Source organism: Bidens hawaiensis, unplaced genomic scaffold (assembly GCF_021521415.1).
Source record: "Bidens hawaiensis isolate Kalapana, Puna unplaced genomic scaffold, B.hawaiensis_p1.1 tig00000512_1, whole genome shotgun sequence".
NCBI classification, from domain to species: domain Eukaryota; kingdom Viridiplantae; phylum Streptophyta; class Magnoliopsida; order Asterales; family Asteraceae; genus Bidens; species Bidens hawaiensis.
Genome location: NW_027491033.1, coordinates 784,196 through 807,423, shown reverse-complemented (window position 1 = coordinate 807,423; position 23,228 = coordinate 784,196). Strand labels below are relative to the sequence as shown.

Genomic DNA, 23,228 nt, shown 5'->3' with positions numbered 1-23,228 from the left:
CATTGAAGTTTCATGTGTTATTAGAATAATCATGTATGTTTAATGTGTTTGTTTCATTCATAAGTAGACCTTTGTAACGTGCATGACTATTGAATAAACTTTTTCATGTTTTACTTTTTGTTGTTTAAATTATTCATCAATGTTAATAAAGTTTGGACAACTTTACAAAATAGTAACAAAATTTCATTATCGTATCAATTAAGTTACTCTAACATTTTTTCTAAATTTTGTCACCGACAAAAACCATATATTATATAATTAAGCATTGTTGACCGCCTCACTCTCTACACAATCCACCATGACATTTCTTGACGTAAAACTAGTTTCCAACATTACCCTTATATATGAGTTGACTAGCTTTTAAACCCGTGTATTACACGGGATTTGTAAAATAATAAAGATAAAAAGATTCATTATCTGAAGGAATGAACAAAATTATAATTAAAAGGAAGATAAATATATAGTACAAACAATAAGAAGTATAAAATCTCAAATTTACAAATTCGATTTCTTTTATATACAACATTTGCAAAAAATGTTTTGAACAATTACCCGTGGATAACTATGATAATGAGATGAGAGATTAAAAAATTATAAGAGAAATTATAACCTATTTCTCAAAATTGTTTTGTCCCATGACTCATGGATAGGTAGGAAAAATAAAATGAGAAATTAGAGAAATAAAAATTAAATTATAACCTATTTGGCAAAATTATTTTGACCCATGACCAATTGATAGTTAGGATGAATGAGATGAAAGATTAGAGAATTAGAAAGAAAATTATAACCCATTTGCCAATATGGTTTGCTCCATAACCCATGGATATGTATGATGAATGAGAAGAGAGATTAATCCAAGAATGAATATAGGATTGCCACATCATCCTTATTATTTTCTTTTATTAGTATAGTTAGATTAGATTAGATGTGTGCATGGATATGTTGACCAACTAGGATGCATGTATCTCGTTTCATGGTAACTGTATGCTTTGCTCCCATAATATTATAGTTTAACTCCCAATGGTCGTTATCAGGAACCTAAGTAAAAAAAAAAGCAACAACACAAAGCGTAACACATGTAATAGAAGTATAAAAAATAGTATAAAAATTTATAATAATGATAAAAGTAAATAGCTTAACCAAACAAACTAACATAAATAAATTATATACAACGTAAAAGATATATTTTTATAAAGTAATTAGATGAGTAAATAATTAATAAAGTTTAAAAAAATCTATAGAATAAAAGTGACGGTACCATTTACACGAATAACCCTAAAAGTATAAAAAACAATAATACCCTTAAATTAACAGAAATATCTAACATCAGTTAGTTAAATGAACAAGAAATCAAAAAACTTATCAAATAAAAGATAACGAGTAAAAGTCAAAAACTTTGACTCGGTCCATAACTTGGGTAAACATTAATAACAAAAGCTTTATTTTACTTGTGGCCTAGTGGTAGAAATATAGGATGCTTGAGTTTTTCAGTGGAAAATAAAGATTGATCCACATTTACTTGTGTCATTTTCAATTGATTATAACAATAAATAATTTGAGCTAGACCTTGAATGTCAACTTGAATTCCAAGCCCACCCAGGTTTTCGTCCCTTTGTGTGATAACATAATGGATGTCAAGTGGTATCCGATGATATGGTTTCCCGAGAAACGCCCAAGCCAATTTCTGAAGCTAGAGTGGGCCCGATTAAGACAACATAGTCTGGCTGTAGTGAAGCGACAAGATTCTCAAAATCGGGGAGTACGATGGCATAACACATAAGAAAGTCGCCGATCGAAAAAACAATACATATAATTCCCAAAATCTAAACATGACCAATAGTGAAAGGACCAACCTTGCAATACAAACAAAACCATAAACCCTAAAAACCCATTAAACATAAACACCCGCGTCATCTCATTTGAAGTCGGTAGCCACCTCTCCACTCTGCTTCTAGGGTTTATCAATTTCATTCACAACAACAACAAAGCCTAAATTAGCTCACTATAATAGTATAATCCACTGTTAATCAGCTTACAATGGCGACATCAATTGCCGCACAGTTACAAGCAATTAGGTCAATTGTTACAGCTGACGCAGATCCTATCAAACGGCCGTTTACTCGTCCGTCAATTCTGTTCGATGCAAAGGAAGCAGCTGATATTGACATCGATGCTCTGTTTAACCTCGCTCTGTCAGGTATTGGTTAACGGTTAATATTCGTGTAATTAGTATGTTGCTTGTGTATTTATTATTTAGTTGTGTTGATTTGATACTGAAGGTTATGTAGCTAGTAATTGAAGTTTATGATAAGTTAGATTATATGTTCTGTTTTAGATGTTGTAGCCTGTAGGATACTGTGATTACTAAGCATGAGTTGATTAAGTTAATTTAGTGAAATATAAGTTTTAACTGAAGATATGCAATTTATCTCAACATTTTAGAATGTAGAACTTGTAACTTTTTATATTAGTTTGTTGAATTTATGCTTTTGATTGATACTTGTATGAATAGCATGCTGCTCGCTTCCAAAATGATACCGCATTTTGTGTGTTTTGGTGCTGAAATTGGTTTATTTTGATTGAGAAGTTGATATGTATATTGTTGTGTTGATTTGATAATTGATACTAAAGGTTATGTAGCTAGTAGTTGAAGTTTATGATAAGTTAGGTTATATGTTCTGTTTTAGATGTTTTAGGATGCTGTAATAACTTAAAAGCATGAGTTGATTAAGCTAAATTTAGTGTAGTTTAGGTGTCACATACTCACATGAAGACCTGCAGTTTTTTTCAACATTGTAGAATGTAGAACTTGTAACCTTTTATATAGCTTGTTGAATTCATGCTTTTGATTGATACTCATACAAATAGCATGCTGCTTGCTTCCAAAATGATACTGAGCTTTGTGTTTATCGTGCTGAAATTGGTTTATTTTGATTGAGAAGTTGATATGTATATTGCTGTGTTGATTTGATACTAAAGGTTATGTAGCTAGTAGTTGAAGTTTATGATAGTTTAGATTATATGTTTTGTTTTAGATGTTGTAGGATACTGTAATCACTTAACAGCATGAGCTGATTAAGCTAAATTTAGTGTAATTTAGGTTTTAACTGAAGATATGCAATTTATCTCAACATTTTAGAATGTAGAACTTGTAACTTTTTTTAGTTAGCTTGTTAAATTCATGCTTTTGATTGATACCCGTGTAAATAGCATGCTGCTCGCTTCCAAAATGATACCGCACTTTGTGTTTTTGGTGCTGAAATTGGTTTATTTTGATTGGAAAGTTGATATGTAATTATGTATATTGTTGTGTTGATTTGATACTTAAGGTTATGTAGCTAGTAATTGAAGTTTTTGATAGTTTAGATTATATGTTCTGTTTTAGATGTTGTAGGATACTGTAATTATTTAACAGCATGAGTCGAATAAGTTAAATTTAATGTAATATAGGTGTTAAATGAAGGCATGCAATTTATCTCAACATTTTTAGAATGTAGAACTTGTAACTTTTTATTTTGCTTGTTGAATTCATGCTTTTGATTGATACTCGTATAAATAGCATGCTGCCCGCTTCCAAAATGATACTGCACTTTGTGTCTTTGGGGCTGAAATTGTTTTATTTTGGTTGGAAAGCTGGTATGTATATTGTTGTGTTAATTTGATACTGAAGGTTATGTAGCTAGTAGTTGAAGTTTTTGATAGTTTAGATTGTATGTTTTGTTTTAGATGTTGCAGGATATCGTGATTACTTAAATGCATGAGTTGAATAAGCTAAATTTAGTGGAATTTAGGTTTCAACTGAAGATATGCAATTCATCTCAGCAATTTTTTAATTAAATTTTTAGGTTTTTGGATCAGCTGTTGATGTAGATTGTTTTAGTTATTATGATCAAACATTGGTTGGATAAAGTGCTTGAAATACTGATTAATGCCAATCATAGACTAGTATGTATTAAAGCATGCTTTTAAATTGTTTTTTACTGTTACTGCCTTACTGGTAACTTTTGGTTTGAGACACTCTAAAGATTGTTGTTGAACTATAGAGTATAACAATGCATTTGTCAGACTAACTGGTTTTTTGTTCAGTCATTGATGAAAATTAACTTTTTTTTGTTCGTCAGTAAAGCATAAGCTCAAATAAATGATGGATAACTTTTACTTTGTCTGTCATTAAAGCATATTAAAGCAAAAGAACAAATAAATGATGGATATATGTGCAGATCAATATGATGTTGTAGCTGAAGTTTTCACTTGATGTAATTCAGTCTATCAGGAATTTTTATGTTGAGAAATTAAGAATAACTGGATAAATGTTTGTTATACCAGAAGATTCAGTGTTTTGCCAATTTGAATGATTTGAGTCTTGGTTTGTCAGGGTTAGAAGCTCTTGTTAGCCAAGATGAACGATTTGGGAACTACAAGAATGATGTGTTTGCACATAAGAGTAAAGTCTTGGATAGAGAGCTGATGGGCATTGAAGAGAATAACCAAATTAATGCTTCAGTTAGTTCTTATTTGCGGTTGCTTTCAGGATATTTTCTGTTACCTTCTGCTCTGCGGACACTCGAATATCTAATTCGTAGATACAAGTATGTATTTTAATCTATAATTCACACTTGACCTTTTTATGTTCTTCTCGTTTTGAATATTTAGGTTTCTTGTATGTTACAGTTTGTATGCCAACATGTCTCTCTATTCACATGTTTATATATTTTCTACAGGATCTATGTTTACAATGCAGAGGATATGATTTTGTGTGCTTTACCTTATCATGATACGCATGTCTTTGTTCGTATTGTGCAACTTATTGACACACGGTGAGAAACGGGATTCTTCTTTCTCTACTCTCTATTAGAGGTGGCAAATGGGTTATTTTTAGTTTCATTTTTTGTTTTACGGGTCTAACAGGCTGCAAGTTTCTGATAGTGTACTTTTATTGCAAAAAATAACCTAATTTAGAAGATTATATTTTTATTAAATTTATGTTTTGTGAAAAAATATACATTTTTGACAAATTTTGTATTTGGGACAACCCATTTGGCTACTTATATTTATTATGTTGTCTTGTCTTTTTGGAAATTTGTTATCGTATTTGAGTGTTTATATCATGATTTATTTTGGTATCTAGACATGGTAAATGGGCGTTTCTTGAGGGTGTTAAGACATCTGGTGCACCACCTCCCAGGAAGGTCATTGTGCAGCAGTGCGTGCGCGATATGGGGGTTTTAGAAGCTTTATGCAACTATGTAAGTTTGCTAATGTATGTTTACATGATAACGAGGAATAATTTTTGAAATCTTTCATATTACTTTTTTTAGGCGTTACCATCCAAGAAGGTTCAACCGTCAAGGCCTGTGATAAGCTTCTGTACTGCTGTTGTTACAGAAGTTCTGGGCTCATTTCCAGTTATTGGTTCTGAAGTTGTAAAGAGAATTCTTCCGTATGTGGATTCCAGCTTTCGAAGTCATTCAAAAGGAAGTACAGATCACAAGGTGGAACACTTTTGGGAGTCCTAGGCATTTTACTATAAATGTTATATTGTACTGATGACTTTGATTATTTATTTGTCAGGCTGGGGCTTTGATGATTGTTGGTATGCTAGCTAATAGATCATCATTGTCTTCTAATCTTATTAACACCTTGCTTCGCTCCATTGCTGACGTGGCACGCGAGGATGCAAAACATTCTACTGACTTGCAGCTGTTTCAAGAGTCATTCATGGCCTTGGCCATTGTTGTACAGGTATCCTTGCATGCGACTAAACTGCAAATGAATGAAATATGTATTTTAAAGTAATCTGATATTGCATATCTGGTGGAGATATTAGTATTTAGTAATTAGTATTTAAGATCGAGGGCAAATGAACCAAGTTTCACAATTGTCTCACTGAAGTTACTAATGTTTTCTAAGAGGTTAAACCACTCAAGTTTTTATTTTGTAAAAAAGTTGGTGATTTTTTGTTTTAAAATAAATGATAAGCAACATTTATTATTGGTTACATATGCTGACATGCCATGCCAATTGGGTATGATGGTTGATTTGGCGTGTCAGTTAATTGTTAGGTTACCTTTTTTTTATTTTACAACTCTGAAACATGATTGAGATCTTAGTGATGAACAATGGTGAAAATTGATTATTGTTGGTGACATTTTTTCTAAAACCTGTCTGACAAGAATGCTATAACGTGTTGTTAACATGACAGTCTCAATCGGTGGAATTGCTCCCTAAAAAAGTTGTGGATGTCTTGAAAGAAATACGGTAGGCCACATAGCTGGTTCTTTTTTCTTCTTTTTAGTTCTTTATGTCTATAATTTACGAGCTGGGTTTTGTTTCTTTGATTAAGGGACCTTTCTGTGGCTTTCTGGGTTGACCAAGGAGTTCAATGTTGATAAGTTTCTGGCAGTCCTTTTGGAGTCACTCATGGAATATAGTTTTGATGATGACATGTGTCATCAAGTCCTTCTTTCTGTGATCAAAACTGTTTCTGTAAATGCTCTAGTTGGTCGTCTAGTCTCAAAAACTGTTTCTATCTCTATGAAGTTATTTAAGAAAGGGGCTGAAACATCACCTTCATCTGAACAAGGTTGGTTCACAAGTTTCAATTGCAATTTGATATTTTTGTTTTGTGGTCTAGCTTAGATGCTTAAGCTTACTAAGATCATGTTTAGAGTTGGCAATATGGGTGGGGCTGGCAGGTTGGATGATGTGTCAAATCGATCATATTTTCTAAGTGCCAAAACGGTCCAGTTTGGTTAGGGGTGACTGAAATTACTTTTTGTCCACTTTTTGCATAACCATATGTCTACATGATGTTTTATATGATGAAAGATTGCATTATTTTGATTATGCTTTAATTATTTTGTGTGAAATGACTTTTGAGGTTTTATGCACCAAGTATACACCCGTGCCACTTATAAATTGGTTGATCTCTTTATTTCTAGCTGCCTTTTTTTGTGATGTTAGACCCTTAATAAGTACCTCATCAAAGTTGCCACCTCTACATAAGTTGCATTATTTCAAATTTGGCTGTATATATCTTCTCATTTTTATTTTTTTCAGTAAGTAGCACAAAGCAAGGTGAAACAAATTGTGGTCTGCATTAAGGATCATTATTCATTGGAATTACGTGAAGCTGTTCAAAGTTTTCAAGAGGTATGTAGTTTTGCCGTATACTTTTCCAGTTGTGTTTTTTGTCAAATTTTTATATTTAGATTTTAATTTTGAATCCAATGTCTTGTCTACTTCTTCCTTATAGGAAACTGAAGTGAAATCCAAGAAAGGTAACTCTTCATATGAGATGCTCTGTAAGATATTAGATAGTGGCTTGGACTCATCATCTGCAGCATCTGATTCAAAGATTTGGTTTGCTCTTGAACATCCAAAGGTATTTTCTGTTTGACTATTTAATATTCACGAAGTTGACTATTTTATCGCTTTATCTAAAAGTTTTTTTCTCAAACGGGCCAATTTAAAACATCTATTTAAGATTGAATTGATTTCATCTAAAAATTTTGATTTTTAAAGTAATAGTACAGTTATGAGTTTTCTGATTTTGTAATTTTAAATGCCTATGTCTAGTTTATTTTGAGTTGTATGGCATACTATATTATACCACATCTCAAATTCAAGGTATGGTTTATCTGCATACAGTTTTCTGATATTTTGTTATGTTGATATGATGTCACAGGCTAGGGTTCGGAGAGATGCTGTTATGAGTTTAGATGCAGATTCAAGCCTTGGAGATAAGTCGGTTAATTCACAGGTGATATGCTATTATTTGGAAGCAAGTTATTATCAGATTTTAGATTAATTGTTTTTTCAACATTATAGCTCGACAATGCATGTGCTAATGTTTGATATTTTCCCAATATTCCTATTATTTTTTTTACAGAAACTTCAAACTGTAAATGATGCGCTATTGAGGCGACTTTATGATGATGATTTAAGTGTGGTTCAGGCAGTGTTGAGTATGAGCAGATTGTCTGAATTCATTAACCATTCAGATCTTTTAGATGGCCTCCAGAAGGTGCTTAAAAGATGCACCAATATAGTAATTTCAAGTAAGTTTCTTCTAGCTCATCTGATATCTTTTGATGTTTAGCTATACATGTGTTTGATAGTTAGAGTGATTAGACATAGAAATAGGCTATACATTTTGCAAACATTTATTGGAGCACATTGGTGTGAGTGTAACCATTCATTTTTGAATTGCTACAGAGGGATCAGATAATGAAAATTTAGCTGCTGATGTGGCCGTGTCATGTATTAAGCATGTAACTGAAAGCTTCTCAGGCCAAGAAGGATATGAGAAAGAGCTCACTGCAATGATATTTCCTCTAATTTTAATTATGCCAAAGGTCCTTGTGGGATCTGCTTTGTTAAATAACATTTTATTTTGTATATGTTTTTACTACATACTAAGCAGCATTTGTTTTGTATCAAATATCAGTGTCAGAGAATAAATTTGGAGGCTTTAAACGTATCAAGAGAGTTAAAATGGCCTCTCTACCAAGGACTTACCATCCCCAGCTCTGGGCAGGCAAGTTTATATCTTTCTTTACTTGTAGTTTCTTTTACAGTTATTTGTTGCATGCCAAAATTGACGTATATTAATTTTGTTGTGTTTAATTTGTTCAGAAATTGTCGCTTAAAAGTATTTTGGATGTTAATATGAGTAATATCAATGTCATGGCTGAATATTTCTTGGCCAACTTTGATGAATGTGTACGGTGGATTGTTGGACACTGCTATGATTTGGAATATTCCAAGACATTATTTTTTTATATTTTGTTGCAATCACTGACGAAACCACTGAAAGGTAAGCTGTCTGTACTGGTTTTTCATATCTAGGATGCTATGTCTACATTGATTTTTTTAGTTTATTTTCATATCCACTGTCCCAATATGCTAAAACATGAAAGTTATTGAAAACTGTGTTATATATTTGGTTGTTTTCATATTTTGCCATTAACGCTCTACTAGTTTCCAAATGGTGTTGAATTTAATCAAGATAAAACAAAAAAGACACAAAAAATTATACTCCATTTGCATGTTTAGATTACTAAATGGCAATTAACATCTTTTAAGAAAAGAAGCAGCAGCACTGCTTTTGTATACTAATAAAGAACAACACCATTGTTGCAAACCAAGTAAAGCTCATACCTTTTTTCAGTAACTTGCTTGCTAAAACCTACTTCATTTTCTCTTTCCATTTTGCTTCAGATTTCGGTCAGTTTTCTGCATTGTATGAATCTTGTTTTACCGTTATTGTAAAAGAGTGGGACAAGTTAGAGGCAGCTGGATTTGCAACTTCTTCAGAAGAGGTATTCTACTAACAATTTGGTTACTTGAATGTTTAATGAAACTCTGAAGAGGCTTCTGCATATTTTTTGAGTAGCACTTCAATTCTTTGTTTTTAAACTAACTAGTTTTACTGTTTTTACAGTCAATTAAAACAATGTTGGAAGTTGATTGCATAGGATTCCTTGAGAACATGCATGACATGAACTTTGAGGAGTTGAATTCCGAGATATTAATATGCGTATTCTGGAGGTTATTGGATGCCTTCATTGCAGTGTCTTGTGAGGATGTCTTAAAGGTTAGATTCTTTTTTGGTTATTAAAGATGACAATTTTGACTCATTACTTTTGAGTCGGTCAGATTCAGGTTATGTTTTGACTTTTTTTGTCAAGAAGGTAAAATGAAAAAAATAACTACTGGGGAGTAGCCAGGAAATGGGTCAAAAGTGTCGAAAGTTTCCCAATGTGTATTTTTAAAAGAATGAACTTATAAGTTGTTACTTTCAAAAGAGTGACTTACTTTTTAAATAATATTTTGACACCATTTTTTACACTAATTATTTGGGAAAAAAATGCAACCTTTGGATAGCGTGTTTTGGGTCAACTCAACCAGATGTCCAGATCTAACATGCTTAAACTCATACCAAACTTCGTTCCTGTGGCCCTAAGCAATCTGCCCATTTTGCCGCATCTACTAGGTGCCATCAGTTGTGATATTTTGCATTTTTCTAAAACTTCAACTCTTGCAGGACGGCAACCAGAAGCGGGAAGTTATTCTTCAAAATCTTTTTTCGTTTTTTGCTTCTCATTCAAAGGTTATATTCAAGGAACATCTTCATCAGCTTGTTTCAAAACAGAAGAGTTCTCCAGCTCGATTTTTGTCTTCACTTTTCACGGATGAAGGTGGGTCAACATTTTGACTTTTTGTGGATTACTTAATGTTTATATGTCATCTCTATCACTGATGACCTAGATGTTAGCTAGTTCGCTTTTCTGGTTTACAGTCAGGTTGATTGTTTGATTTTTAAGTTTTTTTTACACCTTATATTTTTTTATCATTCTTTTTGCTGCTACAAAAGAGTTAAAGTGAAAGCATTTAGCATTATTGAACCTTAAGGACAGTAAAAGAGCTATATTTTTTCTTGTTCATCATTTTGTTATTAAATGGATTTTTATGAGTTGTATATTATTGCAGGTGTTGCAGTTGCTGTCCAAAAAGAGAGTCTACACTCATTTGCATTTGTTTGTTCTCAGTTAGATGAAGAAATCCGTTTAAGAAATGCAATAGATGAGAGCTTACTTCTTCAACTACCTGCTGAGTTTCCTTCCATTCTTGTTCCATTATCTAGCGACGATCAGGTAGAATTATGTCGCAACTCAAAAATGTCACTTCACGTTATTTAGCTAAAAACGGAACGACCATAGTATGACCACATGCGATTTGATGACTTTAATTTTTTTTACAAACTTTTTTTTCCTAATGTTTTTTCAGGAAACACGGGCAGCCGCCATGGGCTGCATTGAAGGACTTCTTATGTTATGGCCACATGCTAGTTTATCTGGAGGAAAAAATGGTATTTTGTTCTTTTTAACTCAAATCTGATTAACTAATGTTATTTTTTTTGTCATAAAGTATTTTTGTTGCTTTGCTTCAGGGAGAAGTGCAGTTTGGAGTCATTTTCTTGGAGAAATTTTGGCAATGATGGTTCAACACAAAAAGCTTATTGTGTCAGACATTGATTTTCTTGCTGAGTTCTTTACAACATTGTTAAGCTCTTCTTATCATGGGCTGCTGGTGCCAAAGAGTGTTGGAGAGAGGTATTTTCTCTAATGGTATCTTGCTAGCATTTTAAAGTTTGTAATTGATCTAAGTCTGTATTGTTTTAAACTTAATACAGATTTGATAGGCCTACAAAAGACAGCATAATGAAATTTATCTTGGGCTCTGCACTATCATTGTGTCCATATGGAATGGTAATTTTGTTAAGTGTTTTTTAATCAACTATAGCCGCATCAAGTTCTATCCACTTTGGATTTCTTTGTATTTACTTTTCATATGGTTAACAAACTGGCAGCTGAAAATAATCTCTTTGCTCAAAGGATTGGGAAACCAAATTATGCAAGTTAAAGAAGTTAATACATTGTTAAATGATCTGTTAGAACGCAAGACTTCTCAAAAGTCGTTGTCAATGATACAAGCTAAAATCCTGTGTCTTCTGCTGGAGGTAATTTGCTATTAAGAAATTTTATGATTATGCTTTTAGAATCTCTCATAATTTTTAATAAACAACTTTTTTACCCTTGTCTTTCTAGTGCTGTATGAAGCATACGTCAGCAACAATTGGACATTCTGTTGACTCATACATTTTGAAGTCACTTCAGGTAGCAATTGTAGTGCATTTACTTATTAAGTTAGCAACACTTTATTTGAATCACATTCACATTTTTCTTTCTTTTTTATTATTATGGAAGGTTGATCGTGCATATTCTGAAGATGCATCCATTATACAGCCACGTGCAACTGTTCTAAGATGCCTTAATAATTCTTTGTATGGAGCTTTCAAGCCTGAAACACAGGTAAATTTTTATGTTGGATGCTTGGCATGAAATTTTAACTTTGACTAGTTTTAGTCATCATCATCATCATCGTACTCAGTATATCCCACCAATAGCAATGCTATGGTAAGGTCTGAGGAGGGTAAGATGTAGACAGCCTTACCTCTATCCCATAGGGATAGAGAGGCTGCTTCCGGTGAGACCCCCGGCTCGATAGTAGTTTTGCATCAAGTCTTGGACATAAGGCACATAGCACTCAATCATCAGGGACACCGGCTGATTGGTGCATGTGCCCTTGTCTTTCGGCTATCAACGCCACCACATGATGCCTGATTAACCTTCCGCCACCTTTAACGTTATTTTCACGAGATTGGTGAAATAACGTCAAAATTAGTGCAATTTTACTTTTGCCCACCCGAGGGTTCACACATATATACTTTATATATACTAGTTTTAGTCAAATCACAATAAGTGAATATTTTGGCATACTAAATCTTATGCTAATCTACTAGCATTTCAACTGATCTGCAGGAACTTCTATTTCAAGAACTCGTGTGTCTGTTTCGGAGCTGTAATGGTGAAATTCAGAATGCTGCTAGAGTGGCCTTGTTGCAGATAAAGGTTTGGTTCTTTATTTTTATTCACCTTTTTTCTATGGAATTGAATATTCCGGAAGTATGTTCTAAAGGTCAACCCTGTGTTTTGTTGATTAAGTGTGCGTATAAATGCTAAAATTGCTTACCTGATAGAACTACAGTTTTCTAGGTTAGAAATAAGCGCTGACAACAACAAATATGTGATGCTTGATTGCAGGTTTCTAGCTTGACGATACATCGGATGCTTGATTTTGTCTTGGAAAAAGGAGCTTCTTTAACTGATATGGCACATGGAAAGAAGAAATTGAAAACCACTACCCATCTAAATTCTGAACTACATAATGACGTGGGCCATAGGCGCTGCAGCAAGCTCTTATTTATGAGTTCTCTACTTGATAGTTTGCTCCTAAAGAAAGACATAGAGAACAGGTTTGATTGTAGTGGTGTACATTTTTTAGAATTTCTAATCGTAGACTAACAACTGCTTGTATTATATGGCGTTTCTTCTTCATATTTCGTGCTTATTTTTGATAAAGTGCACCTTATTAATGACAGGAGGACACTTGTAAAACCACTTTTTAAGCTTCTTAACATAGTTTTTATGGACAAAGATTGGATACGTGAAGCTGTTAAGCAGGATGAAGAACATGCAGAAACTTCTTCTGATAACTCACAAAGTACAGCCACCACAATATGTTACGTTCAGCAAAATCTACTGTCAGTTCTTGAGGATATTACAAATTCCCTTGTTGTCAATGACAGAGCACAGGTCATAAATTTTTTTATTTTTTTGTAGAAGTATTATAACCAGTTGATATGTATTTCATGTCTAGTAAACGTGTAATGCCATGTTTCTACTGCAGGATGGAATTGTTGGGAGTTTTGACATAAAGCTATTGGTTAGTTGTGTTCGGTCTACAGATGATGCAGCCACACGTAATCATGTATTTTCATTGTTAACAGCAATTGCAAAGATAATGCCAGACAGAATTTTGGATCACATACTTGATATTCTTACTGTCATTGGCAAATCAGCTGTAACACAGGTATACTGTTCTTTTTTGGCACCCTGCATTTATATTTTATATCAAATATTTTCATCTAGAACCCAATGTTTTACATTTTCTCATGCAAGTTTATTTTTCAGTGGGACAGCCACACGAAGAAAGTATTTGAAGACCTCATATCTGCTATTGTGCCTTGTTGGCTATCCAAGACTGAAAATCAAGAGGAATTGTTGCAGGTACTTGATAATATTATGCTTAAAATATTTTTAGGTTCTGTACCATAATCATACTTTCTTCATGAATTTAACTTGACACGTCTTTCTTTCAGGTTTTACTGAATATATTGCCGGATGTTGCTCAGCATAGGAGACTTTCAATAGTTGAGCCCCTTTTGAGGTACTTATGATCGGTTTTCATGTTACACTCATCTAAATTTAGTTCAGTTTGTTAATTTGTTCAACTAAACCTACACAGTATGATTACATGTTAATGCGAATTAATTTAGCTTGTTCATCTTATCTATAACAGGACTCTAGGGGAGAGCAGCAGCTTAGCTTCATTGCCTTTTCTCCTTTTTCGGTCATTGGCTTCAAAACATGATAACACATTAGAGAATTTATCTACTGTCATACGTTCACAGTGGGAGTACACTTTTGCCATACAAGTTTCAGGGCAGTATTCATGCATGATATGGCTTCCTTCACTTGTATTGATGCTTCAGAAGATAGAAATGGAAGCATGGGACCCACAACTTGTTGTACAACTCTTAGTTGCAATGCAGTTCATCAGTGACAAATTACAAGATCCTGAAATCGCGTTCAAGCTTAAGTCTGGTGGAGATATCAATAGCATTCAGGTCTGAACTTCTAAAATTTCTGGTACCCATTTTGATTCTTATCCAACCCACCCTACCTGCATGTTTTAATTATTATTTTTATTTAACATCTGCAGGAAACATGTGGGGCCCTTATGAAGCATGTTGCAACATACTTGCAACTAGTTGGGTCTAAGAGAAAGGATCTTGGTGTTCCAGATTCAGTTGGAAAAGAACTAAAGGAGCTCATGCATGCTGTCTTGACATCTGTCAGAAAGGGTCTTCTACCTTCTACTTACTTCAATGTCATCATCACATTGTTATGTCATCCAGACCTAAATTTGAGAAAAAAGGTTAGAATTTTCTCTAATTATAACAAATTTGCGTTCTCATCTTAAAAATTGACTCACGTATTTGGTTTTTAACAGGCTCTCGGGCTTTTATGTGACATGGCAAAAGAGTGCAGCACGTTAACGCAGAAGCATAATAAAAGGGTATTTAGTTCAAGCATAAGAAGCTCATGGCTTCGTTTTGATGAAGTTACATCACAACACTTTGAGAAAATGTGTCTCGAAGTTTTAAAAGTAGTTGATGACGGTGCAGATTCTTCAAAACATAGTTTCTTGAGGCTATCAGCAGTGTCTACCCTTGAAGTTTTAGTGACAGTTTTTCCTTCTAGTGACTCTGTCTTCAACACATGTCTAGCAGCAGTTATTAAGCATATACATTCTGATGACCTGGCAGTCTCTTCCGGATGTTTCCGAACTGTTGGTGCGTTAATTAACGTGCTCGGGCCTAGGGCTTTACCTGAGCTTCCTAGCATCATGGATAATGTTTTTAAGAGGTGTCATGCTGTTGCAAGTTCAGAATCTCAAGACAGCAAAGATGTTGATTTGACCGGGTCAACTTCTGAAGATTCTCTCTTCATGTCCGTTCTTGTTACTGTTGAAGCGGTTATAGATAAACTTGGTGCCTTCTTGAACCCGTATCTTGGTCAAATTTTGGAACTTTTGATTTTGCGTCCACAATATGCAAATGGCTCAAGCTGAAAGTTGAAGTTAAAAGCTGATGCTATTCGGAAGCTTGTAACAGAAAAAGTTCCTGTAAGTTCAACTCTTACACATATTTTGACATGGTTTTGTATTATAGTGTCAAAACGAGTTATTATAGCGTGTCAAGTTTGATCTCACAATTTTTTTATTTCAACAATAATGTAATTATCTTATAAAATATATTTAGGATGTTTTATGTTAGGATTAAACGCACACACGAAACTGAACACGACACGAAAGCAATAAACGAACACGAGGATTTAACGTGGTTCGGTCTAAACTGACCTACGTCCACGGGTGGCAACTAGGTATATCTTTATTGAGTGACCAATATTACAAGTACATAATGTTGTTTATATAGAGACTGAACTAGGGTTAGTAAATTATTATGCAAGAAATCTAAACCGGGCCGGGCTTGGGCCCGACCGCCCACACCCGTCTTCTCTTTTGACTTCATATAATAAACCGGGCCAACAAGGCCTACGAACCCAACAATCTCCCACTCGGAGGCCTTGAGTACTCTCGTCTGCACTCCTGATTGTACTTCTGTAATTTGAACATTAAACTTCTTCTAGTTGCCACCGCCTTCTCATCAATTAACCAGAAGGCCCGTTGAAGCTCCCCGGAGCTCCAACACGTCAGTCACGGCTGAAACTGCCCCTGACCCATTCTCTGTCCCTACCGGCTCCCACTGTAACGAACTACCGGATCCTGAGATAACCTGAGAACAAACACTCTCCATATTCAGCAAGTAATTCATTGGAGAGACTTTTACAGCTGGAATACTGGTTTTCTTAATCCACTGTCGACCTGGAACTGTAACTGAAACACGACCTGTGCTCCCACTGTCACGATGTCCCCCAACTGATTTAACCTTCCTAGCTCGTTCATCCTGAATCTTCACTTTGGCTCTGGGTTTGTTACTTGCAAAACGAACCTTCTTCTGCCCACGAGATTCTGTGAACCGGATTTTGTCTTTCACCAAAACTGGATCCACTCCTTTCGATGACATGCCGACCATATACAATGAACCAATTTTCTTTCCACGAGCAACAACGAGATTCCCTTTGACTACTTTCCACTGCCCATATCCCGAACTTAACATCGTGCCCTTGGTCATCCAACTGCCCAACTGAAATCAAACGTTTCTTCAAACTTGGAATAACCCTCACGTCTTTCAAAGTCCAAGAAGTACCGGCTGAAGTTATCAAATCAACGTCTCCCATACCCGTAACCTCTAAAATATCATCATTCGCTAGTCGAACCTTTCCAAAATCCCCAAATTTAAGATTCTTCATCGTTTCACTACAGTGAGTGGCATGAAACGATGCACCAGAATCCATCACCCAAGCATCAACGCTACTCTCAACACTACAAACCAAAGCCTCATCACTACTGACCCCGTCATCTGTGTCGTCTTCTGTAACGTTCACCTCTTTCTTACCATTCGGACACTGATTCCTGAAGTGTCCTTTCTCTTTACAACCCCAACATTCAATATCCTTACGAGTCTTAGACTGACTCCTCTTCCTGCTCCCACTGCCTCGCTGTTTTCCCCTACCTCTACCTTCCGTGACTAGCATATTGCCTGATGATTCACCTGAATTTCTGCGTCTTGAATCTTCTCCCAGAATCAGATCTCGAATCCCATCGAAAGTAATATTTGTAGACGAACTACAAACTGCAGTCACTGTTTGCGACCAACTGTCGGGCAAAGAGGATAATAACAAGAGGCCTTGAACTTCATCATCAAACTTAATGTCAACTGACACTAAGCGGGACAAGATCGAATTAAGATTATTGATATGAGTTGTAACTGACCCACCCTCTTTCATTCTTGTTGTCACTAGCTCTCGGATAAGATAGACTTTATTCGCTGCCGAAGGCTTCTCATACATGTTGGATAGCGCCTCCATCATACCACGTGCTGTGGTTTCTTTCATGATGTTAAACGACACATCTTCCGACAACGACAAAGTAATACAAGCCCTAGCTTTCTTGTCTAACTTCTTCCAATCTGCTTCTGACAGCTTTTCTGGTTTTTCATCCTCAAGCACTACATCCAAGTCTTTCTGACAAAGTAGTGCCTCAATCTGCATCTTCCACCAACCGAACTTCTGTCCGTCAAACTTCTGTATCGAAACCTTTCCGTCTTCTGCCATAGCAATGACTAAAACGAAAAACTGGATAAAACAGAGACAGACACAGCAACACGAGCCTGAACTTAACGATTGTTCTACTGAACTCTGTTAAATAATCAACCTATTTATACGCAGCGGAATATCGAACTGAAAATCAGAAACCGAAACTTTAAACTGAAACGATAAACCTGACAAACGCGATTGGCACTGGTTCTCCGTTTCTTTAACGCTTCTTCTGACTTGACAACGATTCTTCAATGAAAAATAGAATCCTGATTCAACTTGTTCTTGGTTTGGTTAGGCTGATCAGCGATAACAGGTAATCAGGCCGGCTTCACTGCTCGGCTACCACACTTATACTTCGACCACAAACTCGTAACGGGAGCTGGTTACTCAGTTCTGTCGGCTAGACTGCCCGACACGACTTTTAGCGGTTGATGCTTCTTGAATGACGATCGAACAAATCGGTAATAGGGTGGCACTACTGCCGGCAAACCCTAATCGAACTGATGACCAACAAGACGAACCCGGTGACCGCTGGGTTAATTTGGCGGCTGCCAAAAAACGAAACCCTAGATCAACCCTATCTTCTGCAACTCAAAAAACAACAAGCGTTGGCTTACGGTGGTGTATGGCGGTGGACTGAACCCTAGTCGCGATCGTCGGGCTGGGTTTAGTGGCGGCGAAACTGCGGCGGCGTAAACCCTAACGACAATCGGAGAACCGTAGCGGCGGCGGAACCCTAGCGCAGTAGGGTGGCGGCGGCTGGATGGTTTGGCGGCGACTCGGCTGGTTCACGTGTTCTTCGTGTGATCCGAACCTAAGCTCTAGATACCACTTGTTAGGATTAAACGCACACACGAAACTGAACACGACACGAAAGCAATAAACGAACACGAGGATTTAACGTGGTTCGGTCTAAACTGACCTACGTCCACGGGTGGCAACTAGGTATATCTTTATTGAGTGACCAATATTACAAGTACATAATGTTGTTTATATAGAGACTGAACTAGGGTTAGTAAATTATTATGCAAGAAATCTAAACCGGGCCGGGCTTGGGCCCGACCGCCCACACCCGTCTCCTCTTTTGACTTCATATAATAAACCGGGCCAACAAGGCCTACGAACCCAACATTTTATGCGTTAGGTTGATCTGAATAATTTTTGTGTCCCATATTTTTTATTAAAATTGAGGGCAGGCTGAATAGAAAGGCTCCGCCCTTTTTTTATTATGAAGTTTCAGCATATGTGAAAAATTGAAATATCTTAAGTGATAGAAAAGTTGAGTGTCTCTAATTATATTTCACATTAAATTCAATAACACGTTTTTTATGTAGGGTGCTAATTATAATTATATAGTTTTTTTAATAGTAAGATACTTTGTTCATAACATAATGTGAGATCCATTTTTTAGTTTGGCTCTAGTGACACATTTAACTCGTATCTGTTTCTAATTGATTTGCTTGATTTATTTAAATTTGCTACATAGGATTGATTACCTTTTGGTGTTTTACTAGGTTCGACTTTTGCTTCCTCCTCTGTTGAAGATTTACTCTGAAGCAATCAAATTTGGGGATTCGAGCTTATCAATTACTTTTCAAATGTTGGGTGATTTCATCACTAAAATGGACCGATCATCGGTATCTGCTAATTATAAAAATATATTTAACACGTGCTTGCTTGCTCTTGATATTCGCCGTAAACACCCTGCTTCAGTCAAGTGTATTACTGCCGTTGAGACAGATGTTATTAATGCAATGGTGGCTCTTACAGCCAAACTCACAGAAAACATGTTTAAGCCTCTTTTCATTCAGTGTGTTGAGTGGTCAGAGTATGTGGACCAAAATGATGATTCAGGACTCGCTAATATTGACCGTGCAATATCTTTTTTTGGTTTAGTACAGAAGCTTATCAGTAGCCACAGGTGAGTTAAAATAATGTTTTTTTTATCTCTATTAAGTAATATAAGGGCTGTTTAAAATGTTCACGGCTCGCTCGCTTAAAGTCGTTCGAAATTGGTTCATATGTAGTTGAGCCAAGACGAGCTAGCTTTGTAATCGAGCTGAGCCTGGGTCATGGTAAGCTCGGCTTGTTTGTTTGCTTGTGAGGCTCGTTTTAGCTAGCTTGTTTGCTCGTTTGAATTAAAGTTCAAATTAATATATATAAATTATAGCCCTTGAAGTGTAAACTGATTCTAATTATCTAATATTAAAAATTTCAAATTATATTGTTTTAAAGTTTGGCATTATGTATATGTTAAGAATATTATATTTACAGCTCTAACTAAAATGGATGGAAAATGGCATTTTTTAAAAAGGTAATTAACTATCAAAATTTTATTCTGATTGGTATAAACCTTTTTTTCCGTTTAAAATGCTACAATTTTCATTTTTTTTGACTAATTATATAAAAAAGTTTCAATGTCGTGAGATTTGTGGGTTTTGGCTCAACTTAACAAGACCAACCCGTTTTTACTCGTACCAACAGTACACATGATTCAGACCCCATACCCATTTTTCTTTTCTTTTTAAATTTTGACACCTAAATTGAATGATATTTACTCAACTTATCGTTTTCTGTAATTTTACAGATTTTTGTTCGTTCCATACTTTAAATACATCATCAACGGATTGGTCCGTCATCTGACCGATGATGTTGCAAGACCCGGTCCCACAAGAAAGAAGAAAGCAAAACTTACCGACCCGGATTTATACAAAACCCAAGAAGCTTCTAGTTTGTCTGTTGGAAAGTGGCACCTGAGAGCCTTAGTTTTATCCTCTTTACACAAGTGTTTTCTTTACGACACTGAAAACCGCGAGTTTCTTGACTCCTCAAATTTCCAAGTAAGTATATTACTCTTCTACTTTGACCAGTCAACTCAATTTGATCATACTTTTTTTGACAATATTTTATTGTGCAGGTGTTGTTGAAACCTATCATCTCACAACTTGTTATCGATCCACCAACCAATCTTGAACACTATCCAGATGTACCTTCAGTTAACGAAGTTGATGACGTGTTGGTTTCTTGTGTTGGTCAAATGGCGGTTACTTGTGCCAGTGATCTTCTTTGGAAGCCACTTAATCATGAGGTTAGTCTTGAGTTTTGACTCTGTTTGCACTTGTTTCTTAGTCTGCATTTTTCAACTTTTTTAAACTTGTTCGTGTTTTTGAAATTTGTTTTAACAGGTTTTGATGCAAACACGAAGTGAGAAGGTACGGACGCGAATACTAGGGTTAAAGATAGTTAAGTTTTTGGTGGAGAATTTGAGAGAAGAGTACTTGGTGTTGTTACCCGAAACCATACCGTTCCTTGGTGAATTGCTGGAAGACGTGGAACCGAATGTTAAATTGTTTGCTCAAGAAATTTTGAAGGTAATGGAAACCTTGAGTGGAGAAAGCCTTCGCCAGTATTTGTAACATCTTAATATTTAAACATTCCGCATCAACTCGGTTGTAGTATTTTAGGTTAAGTTTTGGTGTTGTGGTAATGTTTTTGATCCTAAATTTTGCAAATTACAAGCATTTTTGATGTCTTGTCTGGATTCTGTTAATGTTTTGCTAAGCCCCACATTCACCAGTTTATAGATAATTTTCTATCTTCAAACTTAAGTAAAACTAAGTATGATTATAACGATCTTTTCGACTGAGATTACTATCGGTAACAAAGTCGAAAGCTGGGATTGTTAGAAGAGATCTGTATTAGCTGATAGTTTAAATTACTAAAATCCAATTTTCTTATTATTTCTATTAAAAATCCAATATTTCTATTATTTAATGTTGATATGCATGTCCATTGTTCTGGAATCTTTAGCCGTGGTTTTTACCAAAAGCGTGGCTAAAAAGAAGTCCCATGTTATTTGACACGGTTTTGTAGCTTTAAACGCGTTTTTTATACACAACATATTTCTATGGGTTTGAAGAAAATTTTTTAGACGACGTTTTGGGTGGTAACCGTGTCAAAAAAATAAAACTCAACCCCATCTAAAGCCTGTTTTTCTATCAGTGAGTCAAAGTCAACGATAGTGGAAGACAAAGGTACTTTTACAGTAGTATCTCCTCAAATGCGAGGCCATGCTCTTACAAAAACTTTTAGTTTCATGATAGTCATGTAAGGGCAATAGCTTATGAAATAAACCGTTAGGTTTTGGGTTGGTAAACATGTTCATTAAAAAAATGGATCTTTTGAGTAAGCACGACTAACTCACTATAAACTTCTTGTTAAATAAACTAATTAACCCAAATAAGGTGTTTAAAATTACAATTGCGAAAAAGTTAAAATATTTAATTTGTGTGTTCCACTCGTCAATAGCATATATCCTGCATACATAGCATCACAAACATATCAACATATATCCGGAGTACATAGCATTACAAACATATCAATAGCTTATATCCTGAGTATCAACCCATATCATGTTGATGTCATGATATATATTTATTGTTTCTTACACCGTAAGCAAATGTATCGAAAATCATTACAAACATTCAAATAGCATATATCCCAAGTACTTAGTTTTACACACTTTTTTCAAACTTTATCACCGAAGTTTATTTCCGATATTAGTTCCTAGGTAGACCTCTTTGTGAGACCTGCATGTGAGCCAATTTATTAATTGTAGAACAAATGTAAACACTAATAACTAGGATAAAATATAAAATTTATATACAACAAATATAGAGTTCATGTTCTTGCAGTAAACTACCGACATCTTTTTGTCGAAAATTTTATTTTTCACATGTTAGTTAAACTTTAATTTTTGTTTCTTTATACATCTGCATACTTATAAATGTAATATATTCAACATGTTATGTTTGAACAACTTGATAAAATTCTACACATTTTCCTAAACTTCAGGAAAAAGTGTGTAATTTTCATTTCTTTTGCTTCACATCCTATAGAAAGACTGTGTAATAGCCAAGGGATCCAATGAGACAGACTATAATTTGGTGTAAAACCCGACTGCGTAAGCTGAGAGTTTTGATTGCACATTCATGTTAATTAGCAATTTATAACAAATGCTAATATATAATGAGGTTTGTTCGATCACCCACCAATTTAGAACAAATGCTTACCCATTTCAAAATTAAATAAATTTCAAACACATCACTTTATGCATACATAACTCGTTCTACTTTTTCGTCTACTTGCGGCACTTCTTACCTCGTTGCGAAACTCCATTTAAGAAGACCGGTGTAAACAATTTATACATGTAGTTGTTTGCATAAAATACAATTGAAAACTATGTTTTCCACTAAATTAATTTCAGCACATCAATCACACCATAATTTTCAAATAAACTCATGATTAAATCACACATAAAAACATTTATAGGAACTTAAAAATCAGTTTTAAACACAACTGAAACCTGGATGCAAAGTTTGTGTATACGTCAGATGTGTGCATATGTACGCTAACATATCTGTTTGTGTTCATATAAAAATAATGCAAATCAATGTCTGAGTCAAGATCAATTTATACATCTCTCGTGGGGAAATGCATTTGGAGTAAGGAAGATTGTTGTGAGTCAATTTAATAATGAGCAAAAATATTTATAACTAAAGGTACTTGGATTTTATTTCAAATTCTTTTATTAGCGAATAGTTGTTTAACTCATACTCGTAAACAAAGAATGTAATAGAAATGTAAAATTTAAGTCAATACCTTCGTAGGAATAGGAGAAAGATGAAATTTTGAAGCTTGAACCAGATTTCTTCAAGAAAACAATAATATGTAATCCTCCATCGTCTGCTTATAAAC

General features: G+C 34.9%; 1 protein-coding gene and 1 pseudogene across 1 annotated transcript in view; one reads left to right on the top strand and one right to left on the bottom strand.

Annotated features, from left to right (window-relative positions):
* The window catches only part of LOC143632288 (glutamate dehydrogenase 2-like), a 209,617-nt gene that overhangs the window by 175,854 nt on the left and 10,535 nt on the right, over nt 1-23,228 (bottom strand). The window lies entirely within an intron of this gene.
* On the top strand, nt 1,842-21,315 carry LOC143633324 (uncharacterized protein At3g06530-like; annotated as a pseudogene).